The following is a 6000-nucleotide window of genomic DNA, read 5'->3' on the forward strand; positions in this document are numbered from 1 at the left end:
GGATTCTCCTGTTCTCTTTGCCCCACCTCTACTTCCTGCCTGGTTGCCCCGCCTATACTTCCTGCCTGGCTACTGGCCAATCAGTGTTTATTTAAAATACAAGTGACAGGGCACAGACTATTGTCCCACAGCATGTAGGAGCACTGAGGTCTCAGATGGGCATTGACATGTCCTGATGTGGTTTCTGGGCATACAAATTCTGCTCCTTTTGCTTGGACAACAAGCACTTCACCTACTGGAGAGGGTTCATTCTTAATGCTCAGATACATGATCTGTTGACTTCCCCTCAAGGATTTCTGGGACTTAGCTTCTCTAAGAATATCCCTTCTCACATGATCACCATGATAAATGTTGTCCTTTGAATGTGCTAGTTTGATAAGTTGAAAGATAACATCTTCCACCAAAAGTAGTGATACCTACTCTTGAATATCATGAATTTGAGGGAAGCCTGCCTGGGATACACAGCAAGTTCAGACCAGTTTGGGATTTTAAATGAGACCCTGCCTCAGAAAAGAAAGAGAGAGATGCAGAGACAGAGATAGGGAGACAGATGACAGACAGGCAGAGACAGAGAGGCAGGCATTATCTGTCACAATATCTTTGTATATTTATGGATTTCAACTCTTTGTTTTGAAGTAAAACTTTCTTTTTCTGTGTCTTGGCTATCCATATTGTATGTTTATGTTAACAAATTGTTTGTGTTTTTCAATCAATTATAATAGTTTTTAAGTAATCAAAGAAAAAAGGAAAGTAATCCCTTGTGTGTTCCAGCTTTCCTTTCTTTTAAATTTATTTTTATGTTTATTGACATGTCTGAATGTATTTGTGTATGCGTCATGGACCCACAGAGGTGGAAGAGGGTGTCAGATGCCCTGGAGTGACATGAATGCTAGGACCCAAACGTGGATCCTCAGGAAGAACAGCAAGGGTTCTTAACCCCTCTTTCTAACAAGCTGTCATTTCTTTGTATTTTTCCTTTGATTGTGGAGTAAATTTATCTTTTTCTTTAGTCTTTGGTTTTCCTGTCTTGTTTGAGAAGTTCTTCCTTCAGCTCAAAGATAGACCACTATCCTTCTTGTTTTCATTTAGCTTCCCTTGTGTTATCTTTATATCTGTATATCTAAACAAAATGGAATGCGTGCAAATGACTCTGTATGTATGAGTGTGGGGAGGGCAAAGTAGTGGTCTAGCTTCATTTTATTCTAGATTAGTAACCTAGTATGTAGCATTATTATCAGAGAAATTGTCTTTGCTGCTTTTCCACATGCTATGGTAAAATACTCTGATGAAAGCAGCTAAAGGGAGCAAGGCTTGTTTTGGCTCACAGTCGGAGGGCGCCATATATTATGGCTGGGAAGTCACAGCCACAGGAGTTTAAAGCAACTGGTCACATTGTCTCCAAAGTCATGAAGCAGAGAGCTATGAAAGCCAATGCTCAGTCCTGCCTAGGGGATGATGCCACCCACAGTGGGGAGGTTTTCCCTCTTCAAGTGACCTAATTAAGAAAATTCCCTGCAAGCATACCCAGATGCCTGTCTCCCCAGTGATTCTAGATCTCATCATGCTGACAACTGGGATGAACCATCACATGACCCTATCCATGCGATCTTTATCAAACTTCCTAGTCTGTTCATCTAATTGGGTTCTTTATGTGTGTGGAATACATTGCTTTAATTACGTAGAGCTTTCCTTTAAAACTTTTTCAGTTTTTGCATATTTGAAATCATTTGCATGAATCTAAAAATGATGTTTCCTAGCTAAAAAAGAGATAATTGCTTTCAATTTATACTTTATTTTGGAGATATTCACATTTTTATATTCTCTTTTTCTGTTTAGGTGCAGAATATGTCTGCAAGAAACTTAAACTACTATTGTTATTATTTACTTTTAGTTGATAGACTAGTGATAATTATGACATTTTTACACTCTTAGGCCTTTGCCTCATGCCGCGCTCCCCCCCCCCAGCCCCCCCGTCTGCGCTCTATGCACTAGAACCCAGTTCATGAGCTTCAGGCGAAGGGCTGGGAGGTTGAGGAAACATACACAGAGACAGACCAACACACGGACCTCCAATCGCTGGTACAAAAGCCCTTCTTTAATAGCACCATGGAGGCTTAAATACCCTGCAGTCAACGGCCAACAGGTGAAAATCCCATCCTCTGATCCTCTAGGCAAAGCACAGCTTCTAGTAACTTCAATTAGAAGGCTCTAGCAAGGAAGAGCAGCTGAAGGCCAGGACTTAATTGATCCCAACAGCCTCATACATCTGTGGTATGAATCTTACACACCAGTTAGTTCACACACCGCACGATCAGGTATCTTGAGAGAAACTGACAACTCTCACATAACTTTAAACACAGTATTTTTAATAATTGGCCCTTTTTATTGTACTTATTATTAGTCTTTTACTATGTCTACCTTATGAGTTAAACTTTACCATAGGTCTATGTATAGGAACAAACACAGTGTGTATCTATCTATGGTCTGTGCTGTCTATGCTTTCAGGTGTCTACTGAGCGCCTGGGGACCTATTCCCATGAAAGGGGGATAGCTAAATGTGTGTCCTACTGGTTCCGATTCTCTGCAGAACTCTGAGGAACAGCCATTGATGGTGCTCACTGCCCAAGGCTGAAGAGGCTGTAGGTGTGGAAAGACTGCTCTGTTTGGCAATCAGGAGGAGGGGGAGACTTCTAAGCACTGAGGCTTTTGTGCAAGGTAGCAGGAAAAGTGGAGATTTTGTGCCAGCGGCCTCATCCCTTGGTAGGAGGTGTGCGAGAGAGCAGCAGGCAGTGGGGAAGTAGGTGAACCAGAGGCGGAGGAGGAACAGCGAGGCTGGCAAGAGGAGTGAGGAAGGACTTTTGCCTCAAGTCAAGGAGAACTGGTGCTGTCCATGGAATGCCCTGGAGGACTTGAAAACGGTGCTTTGGCAACACTTCTCAGGAACACTGGGCTCTCCGTCTTCGTCAATCCCTGGCGCGTCAACCATCAGTGGTCATACTTCTTCCTGGAAAGGATCTCTGCCTTTAGCCATTTCCTTTGACTTTCAACCCAGGTATGGCCTGTGTGTGTGCAGTCGTCCACTGCCCACCACAACTGGAGGTGAGAATGATACCGAAGGGTCTCCTCACCCCTCTCTAAATACTGCTACCCAGGCCTCTGCTCTGACCTCCAAGCTTTTGCCCTCTCCCAAGGCCTTGTAGCCTTGCCCTTCAGTGAGAGATGTTCAATCTGACCCAGGCCCACCCCTCTGCTTGTGGGTAGAAAGTGCCTGAACTTGCAGAGGAAAGTGGTCACCCAAAGGCTGGTGTGGATTCTATTGGACCTTGTGGGCTCTCCTCCTACTTTGTGCCCAGGTTCTGCTCCTACTAGGTCTCCTCTCACCCTAAACCAGTCAGATCTTCAGCCCCTGCTGTGTGCTAGCTCCTCCTCACTCCTCCCCAGAGTCCTGTGGGGCCTTTGAATACCTTCTGTATCCGCAGGGCTGACCCTTGCTCTTCTGGGCTCACCCAGGCTCCATCTGCAACCAGAAGTGACAGTTCTCAGGACCGATGATTGATGTTCTTGCATGATCAGAATAATGGCCAGAATGAGCATATTCTCAGACCCAGAAAGGCGCTGGGAGTGGTGTCCCATTCCTTCACACAAGGGTGAGGCCCTTTCCCCACCAGCTACATAAAACATGGATGAAATGGAGGTCTCCTTTTAAAACTCATTCTGTCTACAAATTTCTAAGCACTGCTCATGGTACTTCACCAGGTATTTAACCTGCCCAGGTTCAAATCCCACCATTCCCACTGACCGCCAAGCTCAATAGACCGCTTTACCTTCCATGTTCAGTCTCTTTATCTGAATAACAGAGATAATGGTGGTGTTTACTTCACAGGACCGCAGAGACGGTTAATTTTGACAACTTGACAGGACCTAGAATCATCCAGGAAACGAACATCTGTCGGTGTCGATGAAGGTGTCTCCAGAGAGGTTTAACTGAGATGAGAAGAGCCACCCCGAATGTGGGTGGCACCATCCCAGGGCCTGGAATCCTGGATGGACTAAGAAGGGAAGAAAGTCAGACAGTGGTGGTGCACGCCTTTAACCCCAGCATTCAGGAAGCAGAGGCAGGAGAATCTCTGAGTTTGAGGCCAGCCTGGTCTATACAGGGAATTTCAGAACAGCCAGGGCTACACAGAGAAAGCCTGTCTGGGGGTATAAAAACTGAATAAAAAGGGAAGAAAAGAGATAGAAAGTGAACTAAACACAGCGCCCAGCTCTCCCAGCTTCTTGATTGTGGACACAATGTGACCAGCCACCTCACCTTCCTGTGACCACATCTGGAGAAGCCATCAACTTTCCTGTCTGGGCTAGACCGCATGCTCAACCCAGCAGCCCAAATAAACTCTTTTTTTCCTTCGTCCATTTTGTCACTATTTCATCACAGCCACAAGGAAAGCAAATAATACAGAGAGGGTCAAACAAGTTCACGAACAGGCCACCCCTGAGATGAAGTTTCTTTTGATGGAGACGATTGTCTACTTGGCATTTCCGAAGAAGTCCCCTGATGTAGTGATTCTCAGAAACCCAGACTGGCGTGGCAGACTTAGTGTCCTGGCCTCCACACTTCAGGTAGCCTGAGTTTCTGCTGGTGTAGTCAAACTGTCGACTTCCCAGGGCAAGGCCAAGCAGAGTGCAGGTGACCGAGCTGTGCCCCTCTCTAGGCTGTCGGGTGAGCAGCAGTGTCTCTCTCTACCCCTGGCCTTCGCTGCTTTCCTCCAGCCTTAAATGAGGAAGATGTGTGGGGGCTGGAGTGGACATCAGAGCTACAGCTGTCAGAATGTTACAGGGGTGGCTGTGAGTCTCAGGGCAGTAAAGAACTGGACCAGGGTACATGTTAGAAATAGAAACAGAGCTTTAAAAAGGAGAGAAAGGAAGGAAGGAAGGAAGGAAGGAAGGAAGGAAGGAAGGAAGGAAGGAAGGAAGAAAGAAAGAAAGAAAGAAAGAAAGAAAGAAAGAAAGAAAGAAAGAAAGAAAGAAAGGCTGGGCCAGGAGGTCATTTACATAACACCATTTCTCTGAAGTCTGTGTCAGAGAGGCCTGGGGGGGGGGTAGGGGGGGCAGAGTGAAGGGCTCTCCTTCACCAGTTGGCTTTCTTTATATATTAATCTCAATGTTGCCTTCTCTAGTCTCCCTTCTTCAGCCATGAGAAGAGATCAGGTTAGGTCGTCCTCACGCTGGAGCCCCTGCTCTTTCTATCCTATCCGCCACATCTCTGCGCTGTTGCTGAATTGCTGGCTCTTCATACCTTGCTGAGAGGTGATGTGTTCCCCACCTTTTCCTAGAACTTAGAGCAATTTTGGAAGTTAGTAGGTGACTGGTAAATGTGTGGTTAACATGCCCAGTTAATGCAAAATGACACACCCAGGGGGCTTTATGACAAGAGTCAATCGGGATCTGAAATAGCTTTTCCTCTCTAGTACCCTTTGCATCAGTGATCCCCCGCCACATGTAGCCGGATTTGGGAGTGCTCGGGGCCATGCAGAGTTCAACATTACTGAGCTTGACAGTGGCAGAGAGACATAGCAACCAAGAGGTGTCAACTGTAGTTGATCAGGACTGAGAGGCTACCTGGAAGCAGAGGCTTGAAGCAAGGAGTGTAGATCTGAAAAGCACAGACCGGTGCAAAATCAACAGTTGGCAGAGGGCTGGTCCCCAAGAATTCTTGCTCCTCCAGGTCCCTCTTCTTTACAGATGGGCGAGGGAACTCTGCAAGGCTGAAATCCAGGGTCCCGGGCCCCGCCCACTACAATGGTAACCGTACTATGCCCCGGGGTGGCGAACCCTCCTTCGCGCCCATCGCAGCGTACCAGGGGCACAAAGGGACCCGGCCGCGGCAGTTTTGAAAATATCAAGGAAGTTGATCTGGGCTGGGGCCCAAGCTGTGACGACGAGGGAGGGCGGGAGGAGGAGGGAGGGATGCGCGCGAGGCCAAGACGGCGGCGGGCGCGG

The sequence above is a fragment of the Chionomys nivalis genome, chromosome 12 (genome assembly GCF_950005125.1).
Source record: "Chionomys nivalis chromosome 12, mChiNiv1.1, whole genome shotgun sequence".
Classification (NCBI taxonomy): Eukaryota; Metazoa; Chordata; class Mammalia; order Rodentia; family Cricetidae; genus Chionomys; species Chionomys nivalis.